The sequence below is a fragment of the Geotrypetes seraphini genome, chromosome 10 (assembly GCF_902459505.1).
Source record: "Geotrypetes seraphini chromosome 10, aGeoSer1.1, whole genome shotgun sequence".
Taxonomy (NCBI): Eukaryota; Metazoa; Chordata; class Amphibia; order Gymnophiona; family Dermophiidae; genus Geotrypetes; species Geotrypetes seraphini.
The window spans coordinates 72,206,984-72,222,628 of NC_047093.1; the positions used below are offsets into that span (position 1 = coordinate 72,206,984).

Genomic DNA, 15,645 nt, shown 5'->3' on the forward strand with positions numbered 1-15,645 from the left:
CAATAGTCAGAATTCAATTATCAACTATTTCTCATAACTGGAAAACTAACCCACTTGGGGCTACTTTTATTAAGCCGCGCTAGCGGTGTTAATGCACACGACATTTCATCATACACTGACCCCCTGCGCTGGCCTAAAAACTACTGCCTGCTCAAGAGGAGGCGGTAGTGGCTAGCGTGGCCGGCAGTTTAGCATGCAGAATTACGCAAAAGGAGCCCTTAGAGAAATTGCCCTCCTGGATGATTTCTATTCTTCTGCTAGAGTTGGCAGCCCCAGGCTATTAATATTTTGTGCTTTTAATTTTGTTCTATTTAATTTATGCAAATGAAGATCTTTCTTGGTTTTTAGGGGAGTCTCAGTTATGGAAAAATAACTGTTCTATTCCTAGGAAATTTCATCTGAATTATGTATTACTGTTTGGGTTATGTATGATTTATTGTTTTGCAAAACTCCTGCCTGTGACTAATTACCTTTTGTTTACTTACCTTGGGAATATGGAGAGTCAAACTGGGGGGCAGAGTCAGTTGAAAAATGTACTGGACCACTCACATATTATATAAGGGTTCTTCTTTTTTTTTTTTTTAAGAAAAGGAGGCATGCATTGTTTAAAGTGGTGAATGTTATTCTGCATTATCTCATGAACAATAACTAACATAGGTTCATTACTAGACTCTAAAAACATTCTTATTTCTGTAATTGTAATATTGAATTTTTCTTAGGCAATCTCTAAAATGCAAAATATCTGAAGGAAGCCTACAATCATATTCTATATAATGCAAATACTTTCTGTTTTTAATCTGCAAGGGAGCAGTGTGTCTTAGGAAATGCACATAATTTTTGTGTGATATGCAAGAAATACAATGAAACCACCAAAATAAGCAAAATTGGTAACATTTGTCATGTCTTACCCTATGATGTTACAAAAATCAATTTCTTCTTTGAACAGGCTACTAAAACTCTTATCTATTCTTTTGTCACTTCCTTCCAGGGGCACAGCCATGAGTGAGCCATGGCTATTTCACTTTGGAGTCAGGTCCATCCTGCCAGTGGCAGCAACACAGGTCAGTGAAACAAGAACATTGGCTAGTGTCCACCCACGTTAAAATTGGCTCCACCAAAAAAAAACAATCAGTACTGACTAAGCCACTGCATCCATCTTAGACTATAACAACTCTCTGCTCAAATTTGCCACCAAACCATTCCAGTCTATTCAAAATTCAGCTGCATTATATCTCTCTTCAGTGTTTTTAAAAATCACGTAAATCTCTTCTCAAGTCACTATCCACGTTCACATATGGTTCAAGTTTCTCATTTTTGTGTGCCTACACTGTAAGCTCCTCCTTGTTTTCCTCTCTTCCTCTACAACTAATATTGTGGGTCCTTTCCTGTGTTTCCACAGTCTGTATAACACACTCTCCTACCTAAAAACTCACTTTTTTGAGCTGTTTGTAAAGCTTACACTGTAACTCCTACTGCTCAAAACCAAGGTGGCTCCCTTGGAAGTAGACTGAGATTTGTCATCATAAGTTTTCATTTGCAGTACTCAGGGATTTCATATTCTCTTCTTTCTAATGCAGCAACCATCCTGGACCAAGTGACATTCAGCTCGACTCCCACTAGAATCTTAAAACCATGGATCCTTATTCTAACCATATAGGGGTCACCCCAAGCAACAATAGCTTCCTCTCCTGGGAAGTCTCTTATTTCTCTTGACTAGATTATATGCGCTACAAAGAAGGGGCTTCGTTTGCTATAGAATTAAACTGGGCTGAAAATTATGTTGATATGCCACTAGGTTTGGTGTTTGTTTGTTTTTTAAAGTCCAATTATAAATCATACATGGGTTGTGGGTCTTTATAAAATCAATTTGAATTTATACAACACCTGTCATCTAAATGGATCCCAGTATATGTTGCTGTTGTAATAATTCATATATAGTAAAACCTTGGTTTACAAGCATAATTACAAGCCACCAGCTTCCCAACTTATGTTGTAAGTCAATCTTGCATCCAATCCCTTGATGATGTCCACCTTTACGGCTTGCCTCAACATCAAGGTCACCCTCTCCGAGGCATGCCACGGCACCGATGGCACCGGTAGATTCCTTTCTTTTCCTTTCGTGAAACGCTCAATGTGCTTTTCCAAGCGGAATTGGGTGATGCTTTCAAATTGCTTATCCCAGTATTGACTCCCTCGATACTGGCCCAGCCTCAGCATAAGCCTGTTAGATCTAGCAGTACCACAACTAGTACTCCAGAATGGCATCGATGTTCCATGCCTAGACATCGCAGGTCCAGTTCTCCATTGAGGCATTGATCTAGTTCACCGAGACATCATTATTCCTCTTCCTCCTGTCAACGCTCGAAGACCAATAAGCCACGTGCTTCCAAAAGAAAACATTGCTCTCTCCCTCTTGTTCTTCAAAGAGAAAAAGAGCGTCGCGTCAAACCTCATCATCAGATCGGCACTGTACTCCATGTAAGCATCGATCTTCGACACATTCCTTTGACAAAGCATTTTTATGACTCTGACTTGCAGTCTGATTCAGTTGAGAATTTGTCCGAGTCTACAACAGAGGCTTATGACACTCCCTTGGAAAAGTCTCCATGGAAGTCTCCATCAAGGGCTAAATCTCCTACTGAAAGACTTTCTTTCACTAAACTTATTAGGCAGTTGGGAAAGCACAGTTACTTACCGTAACAGGTGTTATCCAGGGACAGCAGGCATATATTCTCACATGTGGGTGACGTCATCTACGGAGCCCCAGCGCGGACAGCTTTTCAAGCAAACTTGCTAGAAGTTTCAAGTTTGCACACTGCACCACGCACGTGCATGCCTTCTCGCCCACTAGAGGGCGCATCCCACCTCGTGGTCCTCAGTTCCATAACTAGCAAAGAAGCCATCCCCGGGGAGGCGGGCGGGTTGTGAGAATATATGCCTGCTGTCCCTGGATAACACCTGTTACGGTAAGTAACTGTGCTTTATCCCAGGACAAGCAGGCATGATATTCTCACATGTGGGTGACCTCCAAGCCAACCAAAAAAAAAAGGGCAGGTGGGAGGATGGCAATTTAGGAAAACAGATTTTGCAAAACTGACTGGCCAAACCGGCCGTCACTCCTGGATAAAGTGTCCAGACAGTAATGAGAGGTGAACGTATGAACCGAAGACCAAGTGGCAGCTTTACATATGTCCTCCATAGGAGTGGATCGGAGGAAAGCTATCGAAGCTGCCATCGCTCGGACCTTATGCCCCGTGACTCGACCCGGGGGCGGAAGTCCAGCCTGAGCATAGCAAAAGGAAATGCAAGCAGCCAACCAGTTAGACAGAGTGCGCTTGGAAACTGGATGCCCTAATCGATTGGGATCGAAGGACAAAAACAATTGAGGAACCTTCCGATGAGACCTGGTGCGTTGAAGGTAATATGCCAACGCCCTCTTACAGTCAAGCGTGTGAAGCGCCGTCTCGCCAGGATGGGAGTGGGGCTTAGGAAAGAACACAGGAAGGACAATGGACTGATTGAGGTGGAAATCAGAAACAACTTTAGGTACAAACTTAGGATGGGTGCGGAGAACCACCTTGTCATGATGGAAGACAGTGAAAGGAGGGTCCGCAACCAAGGCTTGCAACTCCCCAATCCGCCTAGCGGAGGTGAGGGCAATCAGAAACACCACCTTCCAAGTCAGAAATTTCAAGAGAGACTCGTTGAGTGGCTCAAAAGGGGGTTTCATCAGTTGAGCTAAAACCACATTCAAATTCCACACGACAGAAGGAGGCTTAAGAGGGGGACAAACCCTGAGTAACCCTTTCATGAAGCGTGTTACCAAAGGATGGAGCGACAGAGGGCGTCCATCCAGATGTTGGTGGAAAGCAGAAATAGCACTAAGATGAACACGCACCGAAGTGGTTTTCAGGCCAGAGTGCGACAGATGGAATAAATAGTCCAAAACCGAGGATACCGGAACCGATACCGGATCCAGGTGAAAAGACGAACACCAGGTGGAAAACCTGGTCCATTTCTGCGAATAAACAAAGCCCCTCGTCGAATCTTGCGTGAGGCTTCCAATACCTCCCTCACTGATTGAGACAGATCCGGAGGAGTTAGGGAGCAAGAAACCAAGCTGTCAGGTGCCAAGGACTGCAGATTGGGATGTAACATGGATCCTTGACTCTGAGACAGCAGAGAAGGAAACACAGGCAGAAGAAGAGGCTCCCTGACACTGAGCTGAAGCAGCAGGGAGAACCAGTGCTGACGCGGCCACCGAGGTGCAATGAGAATCATCGTGGCCGTGGACGATTTGAGATGTACTAACGTTCGCATGATCAGATGGAAAGGGAGGGAACGCATACAGGAACCTCCCTCCCAATCGAGGAAGAAAGGCATCGGCCTCCAGACGGTCCCCGCGAGTACATCCTGAGAACAATACAGGGGCAGTTTGTGGGTCTCCGGAGAGGCAAACAGATCCACCTGTGGCGTTCCCAGCGAGCGAAAACCTCGCGCAGGAACTGCGGAGTGTAGAGTCCACTCGTGCGGTTGCAGAAGTCGACTGAGTTTTGTCTGCCAGACAATTCAGTTCTCCTTGGATGTAGACCGCCCGAAGGAAGATGTTCCGGGAGACCGCCCACTCCCAAAGGCGGAAGAGCCTCCGAGCAGAGGGGCCAATGATCCCGTTCCACCCTGCTTGTTCACATAGTACATTGCCACTTGATTGTCCGTGCGGACGAGGACAAACCTGATTCTGCCAATATGTGAACGAAAGCTCGAAGTGCTAGAAAGATGGCCCAAAGCTCTAGCCGTTGATGTGACACCGACGTCCTCGGCAGACCACAGGCCCTGCGTGCGAAAGACCGTTCGAGGTGGGCTCCCCACGCGTACTCCGAGGAGTCTGTGGTCAGAACCTTGCGAAAAGGAGGGGTGAGAAACAGTAGACCCATGGACAGATTTGAAGAGTCTGTCCACCAACACAGCGATTTCCGCAAAAGCGGAGTCACCGAAATGAGGCGAGACACCGGATCGTACTCCTGACGCCACTGGAAGCGAGGGTCCACTGATGGAATCCTCAGATGCAGCCTTGCAAACGGAGTGACGTGAACCGTCGATGCCATATGACCGAGCAGCATCATCATGCGCTGGGCCGACACCAACCGACAGTTGAGAGACCTGACGGCCCATCCGCACCAAGGCTTCCAACCGTTGGGGCGGGAGGTAGGAGCGCAGGCGCACCGTGTCCAGCACCGCACCTATAAATTGAAGAGACTGAGCCGGGGCTCAACTGAGAGATTTTGGGAAAGTTTATCTCGAACCCCGAGGCTTTGCAGGAAGGCAATAGACTGTTCGGGTCGCTGAGATAACCCCCTCCCTGGTCGGGGCTTTGATGAGCCAATCGTCCAGGTAAGGGAACACAATGAAGCCCACGAGACCTCAGGGCTGCCGCAACCACCACCATGCACTTCGTGAAGACTTCGTGGGGACGTCGGCCAGGCCAAAGGGTAGGACCCTGTACTGGAGGTGTAGGTCCCCCACCTGGAATCGGTAAAAAATCTTCGGTAAGGCAGGGTGCACCGGAACATGGTATATGCTTCCTTCAAGTCGAGGGGAGCACATCCAGTCCCCTTCCTCCAAGAGGGGATATAAAACCGGGAGAGACAGCATTCGAAACTTCTCCCGGACCAGGAATTTGTTGAGCTTCCTGAGGTCCAGTATGGGGCGCAGGTCCCCGGTCTTTTTTGGGACCAAAAAGTAACGGGAGTAAAACCCCGTACCCCGCTGGTCCTTGGGGACCGGTTCGACCGCCCGAAGCACCAATAGGGACCTGGCCTCGGCCAGAAGGGTCGGTAGCTGCGATCGATTGCAAGAGGCTAGACTTGGGGGATGGTCCGGTGGCGAGGACACAAAGTTGAGCGAGTAGCCCTCGGAGACGATCCGGAGCACCCAAGCGTCTGAGGTTATCTCGGTCCATGCCTCCCGGAAGAACTGAAGACGCCCCCCGATAGGAAGGGATTCCTGTGATTTCGCGGAGGGGAACCCGCCCCGTCCGCTCAGCCCGTCAAAAGGAAGGCGCAGGCTTAGAAGGACCCTGCGCCGGGGCTTGGGTTTGTCCCCCTCTGCCTCTCTGAGACGGACGCCTCGGAGGTGGCCTCGAAAAAGCCGGGGTCGACTTCTGAGGATATCGGCGCGGCGGAGGACGGAAAGGTTTCTGCGGCGGGGGCCTAGGTTTGGGGCGGACCAGGGATGCTAACGAGCGCTCCTGCTCAGACAACCGCTTGGTCGCCGCATCTAAGGACTCGTCAAATAACTCGGACCCCACACAAGGCAAGTCTGCAAGACGTTCCTGCAGGTTTGGGTCCATGTCGAGGGTGCGAAGCCAGGCCAGGCGGCGCATGGCCACTGCGAAGGCCGACACCCTCGAAACCAGCTCAAATGCGTCGTACACCGCATGAAATAGGTACAACCGCAATTGAGACAGGTTGGACATAAACTTATCGAATCCTGCCCTTTGGGAGTCCGGTAAGGAGTCTCGATATTGAGGGAAGGTCCTTCACCATGGCCACGCAAATAGGAGGAAAAGGTGAAGGCATAATTTAGAACCCTGGTGGCCATCAGGGAATTGAATAGAGGCGACTGGCCAAACTTGTCCAGGGTCCGCCCCTCCCTGCCGGGTGGGAACCGCCGCATGAAACCCGTGAGGGGCTGTGACTTCTTAAGGGCAGACTCCACCAGAAGAGACTGGTGGGAGAGCTGCGCCTTTTCGAACCCTTTTAGGGGGCACCGTCCTATACTTCGCTTCCATTTTTGGAAGGCACAGACGTGACTGTAAGAGGGTTCGACAAGTTCTTCAACCAGGTCTGTAGAAGGATCTCTGTTGAGGGGGAGCCTAGGCACCTCTCTAGGAGGAGTGGGAAGGTCCTGCTACCTCCAAAAATTCTTTGGAATATTGAGAACCGACCATTAGGTTAACCCCAGGCTCGGGCCATGTCCTGAACAAAGGGATGTAAAAGAGGGACGGCCTGGCCGGGGGAGAGACGGGGTTCTCGACCTCCCCACCGAGGAGAGGGGAGAGGCCTCATGGGAATAATGAGGATCCCTTACTGACCCCGAGTCCCAGGATCCCCTCTCCAAGGCCCTCGAGGGGAAGGGAGAAATTCTCTGCCTCGCAGAAACCTTGGGTGAGGACCCCGGGGTCCGGGGGGACGACTCTCCCACTTCCTCGGCGAGGCGGCACGGGAAGACTTCCCATGAGGTGAACGGAGGAGCCTCGGATTGTCGAGGCGTAACTCCGACACCTGCAGCGCCTCCCCCCGAGCGGCGAGGAACGATCGTGTCCTCCGAGGCGAGCCCCCGCGGCCGCTTAGACTTCCTCGATCGGCGCCCCCGTCCGAGGTCGCGTCGAGGGCGAGGCGTCCGGGAAGACCCCGAGGAGGGAGGAGGAAATAGCGGCGCACTCTGCGCAAGCTTTTCCTTGGGCCTCACACTCCGCTCAGGCGGCCCCCCAGAGGTCCGAGGGCAGGGCCGGGGGACCGAGGTTAAGGGGGCCACAGTACCCGAGACCGAGGTCACCGAGGCCGGGGCTCCCGAGGGTCGAGGGAGCCGAGGCCGGAGCCTCCGAGGCCGAGGGCGCCCCGGCCGAGGTCGAGGGCCGCCGGAACTGCAGCCCGCTGCAACACGTTCCAGGGCCCCCGACAGCTCCGATGAAAATCAGGGCTCGAAGGGAGGTCCTGGAAGGCCGGAATCCCCACGAAGGTTGGTGAGTTCCGAGTCCGGAGCACACTCCCTGGAGGGCGACCTCGGTCTCGAGTAATTCCCTCGGGGTGTGCGAAGTCGAGGTCCGAGGCGGGGCCGGGGTCGACCCACCCGCCTTAGCCGGAGTAGAGGACGGCTTCTTTGCTGAAGGGGATGGAACAGAGGACTTACCCGAAGCTGGTTTCCTGAAGACGCCTTCGAAGACGAGGGCCGAGGCGAAGCCGAGGCCCCCGAGGACGCCGAGGCCGAGGTCAAGGCCGGGGCCGAGGCCTTGGGCGGCGCGTCCACGGCGAACAATTCCGCCATTCTGGCCTTACGGCGACGGAGGGCTCTGTTTTGAAAAGTCGCACAGCGATCACACGAAGCTGTCGGATGATCCGGCCCAAGACAGACAATGGACCACCGGTGAGGGTCAGTGATGGAAAGTACCTCTCACACCGGCTGCACTTCTTAAATCCCGTAATCAGGACGGGACATCAACGAAAAAGAAGGCCGGGAACGACCGACGTCCCGCGGCCACGGCTTCCGGGAGCCCCCGGAGCCTAACGAAAAATAAAATATTTTTTTTTTTTTTTTTTTTTTATACGAAGGAAAAAAGAAAGCAGCACCGCGAATCGATCAAAAATCAAAGAAAACAATGAAACGCGGCAGCGTAGAAGGCAATACAACTGGAGCTCAGATCCACAGGGCTTTCTGGCTCCGCGGAAAAAAATTGAACTGATGGACCACGAGGTGGGATGCGCCCTCTAGTGGGCGAGAAGGCATGCACGTGCGTGGTGCAGTGTGCATAACCTTGAAACTTCTAGCAAGTTTGCTTGAAAAGCTGTCCGCGCTGGGGCTCCGTAGATTACGTCACCCACATGTGAGAATATCATGCCTGCTTGTCCTGGGATAAAAGATCTACCAGTCAAGCTAGAAGCTGATTCTGCCTATAGTGCTGAATACTTGGAGGCCTTATATTATGATGATCCCCTTAAAGAACTTCTCAAATTACCTTTACATTGTATTCTTAAAGAGACTCTTCACAAGAATTGGGAAACACCCCTCACTATTACAGTGGCTCCTAGAAAATTAGACGCTCGGTATAAGATCAATCCATCATCAGGTTTTGACAAACCACAGCTTCAGCACCAGTCATTAGTGGTGGGATCGATTTTGAAAAAATCTACTCCATCAAAAGTCTATGCCTCAGTGCAACCACGGTGTGAAGGGTACACTATGGACAAATTTGCTTAGGCTGGGCTACAACTGGAGAGTCGCATCACAGCCCATAAAGTCCAAGCTATGGCAGTTATGCTTTCCTCTGCTCAACTCCTGTTGATGAAATCTGTAAATCTGCTACTTAGTCCTCAGTTCAAACATTCACATAACACTACTGTCTGGAATCTTATTCCAGATGGGATGGTCACTTCAGCCAAGCATTCTAGTAAGCTAGGGAATCCCACATGTGAGAAAATGCTGCTTGCTTGTCCTGAGATAAAGCACAGTTATGTACTGTAACAGGTGTTATCCAGGGACAGCAGGCAGATATTCTCACAACCCACCAACCTCCCCTGGTTGGCTTCTTAGCTTGTTTACAGAAATGAGGAGCCGTGAGCTTACGTCAGGCGTGAAGGCACTCGCACATGCGTGGTGCGGGCAGTTCGTGAACTTTCACAAGTTCTTAAAGTGGCGATGCACTTTTAAACCTGTCTGTACCGGGGCTCCGTGAATGACATCACCCACATGCAAGACTATCTGCCTGCAGTCCCTGGATAACACCCGTTACAGTAAGTAACTGTGCTTTACTGCTTGGTGGAAAGTCTGGCTAACAATTTTAATAACTAATCTTTATAAAAGCTGCTAAACATCACAAGGAGTAGATGCTATTATCTTAGTACAGTTGGATAAACTGCAGCACAAAATGATAATACAATTACCAGTGGTCACACAAAGAGAAACTTACAAGTCCTTGGCATATACTTAATGGTGGTACTATGTACAGTGTCTGTAAAGAAAAGTACAGAAATCCAACAAAAAGTGGGGGGAAAATATGTTTTATATTGCTGGAGGAAATTTACTTAAAGCCACACTCCAAAATTCCACAGCATAAAGTCTTTACATAAAGCAATTACCAATAATATTGAAAGTATCTATTAAGTATTTTTATGTGTGTTCATCTATCTATATAAAATCAGATGTATGTATGTATGTATGTATGTATGTTCCTCCCAAACCCCAAGAATAGAAAATGGATAGGGGGAAGAGACAAAGACAAACAAAGAACTCAGCTAGCTTTAATATAAATTATTAGAGCGGAAGAGCCCTCAGTCACACAGCCACCACTGGGAATTCCCAGGGAAAAGGCTGTCACGGGCTTACACCCAGAAGAGTGTTATCTGTGAAACATCCCCGGGCTCTCTCCGCGTGAATAAGTAATAAAGTGCAACAATCGCGTGCAATGTGTGAAAAAATATATAATAAATCAAAAAAACACACACAGGTAACTAAGTTTGAGTTTGTCTCTGTCCCCTAACCAGGGGGCCAAAAGGAAAAACAAGTGTCCAAATCATCATTTGCTGGCTGTTTTCACACGGAGAAGCTAAGTACTTCCAGATTGTGTTTGGCTGGGTTAGATTTGGACACTTGTTTTTCCTTTTGGCCCCCTGTTAGGGGACAGAGACAAACTCAAACTTAGTTACCTGTGTGTGTTTTTTTGATTTATTATATATTTTTTCACACATTGCACGCGATTGTTGCACTTTATTACTTATTCACGCGGAGAGAGCCCGGGGATGTTTCACAGATAACACTCTTCTGGGTGTAAGCCCGTGACAGCCTTTTCCCTGGGAATTCCCAGTGGTGGCTGTGTGACTGAGGGCTCTCCCGCTCTAATAATTTATATTAAAGCTAGCTGAGTTCTTTGTTTGTCTTGTCTCTTCCCCCTATCCATTTTCTATTCTTGGGGTTTGGGAGGTTTTTGCTTGTTTTGTGATTTTTCTACCTCCCTTACTTTAGGGTTCATTTTTGTTCTGTATGTATGTTCCAGCATAACTCTGAAATGCATGGACAGATTTCAACCAAACTTGGTATACATATCACTTACTAAAGAATCATCGAAAAAGACAGACATTGCTTTGACCAATTTAGTGAAGCTTGGGGAATGATGTCACACTGTGCTGTGCTGTCATTGCTTTAACAATGCCTCCAAGGAAACGTAAGGCAGGTTTCCAACAGCTACATCTAGAGCTTCATAGACAGTAAAGCAACGTGAGGCCCAACCACAGAATATGAAAGATAAGTGTCTAATCCATAGTTTTCGGGCTCGCTGAGACACTCCTGATGCCGTTTAAGTCCAAGTTCAGCCCCATAGAGATGGCAATTCTTGGTGCATGAGATTGGGATATCCGGGCAACGCCCAGATGATCAGCTAGTACATTATAAGTGGGACCACCACAGATCAAACAGATTAGCTGCGTCACCATTATAATCCTAAAATGAATGCACACACGAGCTACATGTGTATGTATATACATACACACATTGTACATACACAAACACACACACAACCTCCTATATTTTCTTTCATGCCAACCCTACTATATTGCAGGCACCTAAGTCCTGTTGAGAATTTTTCCTGGTGGTGCCTATCTCTATCTCCACCCCCAAACACAAACATGTAGGTGTTAAGACATCACTAGGCGCCATGATAGAGGCACCTACCTTTTACAAAATCAGATAAGTGCCTATTGGCCAAATAAATGTTTTTTCCAAATATGACCTTGTTAAAACTCATTTAGGTAATTAAGGTAGGTGCCAATTTAGGCGCCTCATAAAATCTGGACTTTGTGACTCATGCACGTGCAATGATTACAGAATTATAATGGTGACACAGCTGATCTATTTGCTTTGTGGTGGTCCCACTTGTAGTATATGAGCACACTTAAAAATACTTATAGATATTTTCAATATTATTGATAATTACTTTATGTAAGGACTTTATGCTGCAGGATTTTGGCTAAGAAAAAGTAAGGGAACAGAAAACAAGAAAGAAGAGTAAGATGTGGAAATGGGGGGGGAAAAAAGAATAAAAGTTAAAAGTAGAGGACATTTATAAGGGAAAATAATAGTGCAGTAGCAGGGTTGGCATGAAAGAAAATAAAGGAAACTGTGATGGACCAGTGTGTCAAGAAAGCAAAGAGAGAACCTATTGTGAGGTTTAAGGTATAATGCAAGGAAAATCCCCCATAGGGACCCTTTTACTAAGCTGTGCTAAGAAATGGGCTTAGCATGTTCTTATGTGAAGTTTTCCAATGTGCTAAGCCCATTTTTAGCATGACTGTCATTAAGGGGCTTTTTCCTATTTGTTGAATTAATGTGGGAGCACTTACCACCTTCTATTTAGGAGGTTATAAGGGTGCCTAGATTATGGATGCATTAACCAGTTAGCATGGAGGTGATATCAGTGCACTAGCTGATTAGCACATCCATGCACTTCTCTGCCCCTCAAAAAAAAAAAATATATATATAATTACGGTGCACTTAGCACATGCAGATGGCAAAACCAATGTGGCCTGCTTTAGCGCATCTCTCTTTAGGCCATCTTTGCTGTGTTAGACATGCATTAATGCCTACCACAGCTTATTAAAAGGGCCCCGTAGTACTGAAAGGTAGAAGTGGAAGTTCTTTCGAAAGAGCAGCAAAGAAAAAAATGGAAAGACTGGGAGATAAAAAGAAGGGGTAAGAGAACGAAAGGGAACATAGGAGGAAGAGAAACCTGAAGAGGAATGAGAGGAGTTCATGTGACATAGAGAGAGACTAATACAGTGGAAGGAATGACTGAGTGAGAGGAAAAGGAAGAGATTGGAGAGAGAAGGTGGAATAGGGGACATTTGGGAGTTGTGAGAGCAGCTACCGTTGACTTCAGTGAAGCTGCAAAACTGCAGACAGCAGCCGCAAAGATTAATTTATTCATTTTGAAGGCACCTGCTGGAGGCTCCTGGGATGTTTGCAGAATTGCTTTATTTTTTTTTTTTTTTACAACATTGGGGGCTGAAGTTGTCAGCATTAACACAGTGTCTATTGTGGCCCCCTCCAACTACGTGTCTAGGTGTAAATCTCCACAGGACTGAGCCAAATATTGCCCAAGCCAGTCCATATTTGTATATGATTTTTTTTTTAGCATAATAGATATTGCCACAGAACAAAAAATATGGAATATTTCCACAGGTCCAAAACCTTGCAGGATAGAGGCAAATATGACATGAGAAAATTGAAATAGAGTACCAATTTGTATAATATATTTAACAAATATTGTCCCTTCTTCAGCCTATGAAAATTTCTGTCCAACACATTACTTTGGACATACTGTATATAAATCAACTAACTTAAAACACTTTTATTTAACCTAGATTATATCTTTAAGAAAGGATGTCGGAAGCATTTTTTTTTTATATATAGAAAAGAAATGAATAGTATTTGTTAGTGCTTGGATGAAAATTTCCCTTTAATTCTATGAATTATTTTGCTGACACATCACATCATGCAGAATCATTGGCAGAAAATGCAGTGTACAGAGAGTGCCTCAGGAAAGCTCCTTTCTTCTTTTGCATTAGGTTCTCTGGCTATCTGCTGCTGCTAGCCTCACCTGATGCTGGGATTAAAATGGGATGAAGGCTTTGTTTATCTGTTTCATTTCAGAAGAGGCACAGGATAATAAAATATTGAAACCAAGCAAATGTCCTATCAGATTGCAACTGAGCAAGCTGCATGCACAATTTCTACAAGCCATGTTTCAGAAAAACATTAAGAATGAAGAAGAAACATGCTGGCTTAGTGATATGGTCCTGGCAGTGCACTTTTGGTTCAGTACTCAATCTTTGTGTTTAGGAAGGCGGTGCTAGAGGGGTGGTGATGGTTGTATTTTTTTCTTTTGAAGTACTGATCTTAGACTCTTGTAATGCATGATGTTAGCTTTGGAGTTCTTAAAATCTGTGTGTCAATTAGCCACATATCAAAAGGGATCAGATTAGGGAGGCCATTTTGAAGGCATTTATGCATATAGATTGAGTATGCATATAAACAGCAAATTCTGAAAACCACTATTTAAACATGTAGATGTCTGAGATACAGAGAATCAAAGGTGGAATATCATGTTTTGGGTGGGCTCAAAAATTATACATGCATTCCCATTTTACATGTATAATCAAAAGGATTTCCCCAGCAACTTTACTTTTCCTCTACTCCAAAATATAGGGGGTGTCCAATAAAATTTGAATTGGTTGCCATTTCCATTCTGATGTTTAGGCAGGGCTGAAAATTTCACAGCTGTCACATAGATACATTGGCAGAGATTTTCTAAACGGCACCGTTTTCAGCAGCTGCCTTAAAAGTGGCTGCCAATCGTATGCCAATCACGCAACAGCACTGTTTAGAGAGTTGTGCCTTTAGCAATGGTAGGCGCTAGAAATATATGCCAGGGTTTCAAGGCCTACATGGCACTTTATGGCACCTAACTCGACTTTCAATGCTGCCACACCTACAGTGGCATTAGGTACCTCTGGAGGCACGATTCCAGTGCTGTTATTTTAAGTCTTCTTTTAAATGGCATTTTGAATTTAACTTAGGCACCTAAGTTAAGGCACCATTTAGAGAATATGGACCATTGTGATTAGAAGTCATGGATCACTACACGAACAAAAGTGTTATTATTGTAAAAACTTATTACAAATGTGGGGAAAGTTTTGCTGAAAACAGTTTGCAAATTGCGTGTGATTTTCAGTTGATAAAATGCATCAAATCAGTTTACGGTTAAAAGATTGATCAATAAATTCGAGCAAACTGGTTTGGTTGTGGAGTTTTTGTGGCCTCAATTGGATGCTACAGATCTGGAAGACATGTGGATCCAGCAGGATAGTGCAACCTATGTGTTCTGAAACCATGTGACTTATTTCTTTGGAATTTTGCAGGCTTGCATCTATGCTAACAAACCAACAATTCCTGACCTGAAGGAGATTTGACGTGTCAGTGCGGGAACTGAGCTACAATTATGCAAAAATGTAATTGAAAATTGTGTCAAAAGAACAAGTGTGCCAACAGAGTCATGGGGGACATTGTCAGATATTGTGTTCCACAGTTAATCACAATGTGCGTACTTTATACTAAAATTAAAATATCAGCACTTTTTGAATAAATTATGCCTTTTATTAAAAAATAAAATCTTACACTCTTATTGGGACACCCATTATATGTTACTGTTATGCTTTCATTGTGTAAGTTTTCATTGTGTTCAGTTTTAAGCGGAATATATCTTTTAAATAAATATATATTTGTGTATCTACATTAGTGCTGTTAATTAACTGTAGTTAAATATAGATTAACTCACAATTTTATAATTAACTATGATTTACAGTACTAATCTCTCTAGATATCTACTATAATAAAACGCTAAGTGCGCATGTGTACTCTTACCTGAGTGATCCATGATCCGTAGGTCCCTAGTCAGCAGGAGTGCGCATGCGCGCTTAGCTGTGCCAGTGGCCGCCAGACATCTCCACCTCGTGCAGTCCTCCATCTAGGAAATATAGCCCTACTGGCCGAAGTTTATTTTTAAGTTAAAAGCCGCTGCGGCGGCTCCTCTCACAAGCCGCACCTGCGTCGGAGAAGGCTTCTGACACAGGCTGCGATCGTGAGAGGAGCAGCAGCGGCATCTTTAAACTTAAAAATAAACTCTGACTAGGACACGTTGAACTAATCCTGCAGGCTAGACCGTGGGAAGGGAAGGGGGGGGCGAAAAGGGACTAAGGGAGCAGGCCAGACTGTGGGAAGGGAAAGGGGGGGGAGGAGGAAATGCTGCTGCTGCACAGGTAGGTGGGGGGGGGGGAGGGAAATGCTGATGCACAGGGAAATGGAGGGGGAGGGAATGCT

General features: G+C 46.4%; 1 long non-coding RNA gene across 1 annotated transcript in view; it reads left to right on the forward strand.

Moving 5' to 3' along the window:
- LOC117367505 overlaps nt 1-15,058 on the forward strand; it is a 48,905-nt gene extending 33,847 nt beyond the window's left edge. Inside the window, exons 2-3 of the long non-coding RNA XR_004540778.1 lie at nt 989-1,061; nt 14,688-15,058. This is a non-coding gene — a long non-coding RNA (uncharacterized LOC117367505). The remainder of the gene's footprint in view (nt 1-988; nt 1,062-14,687) is intronic.
- Nucleotides 15,059-15,645: the final 587 nt, after the last annotated feature.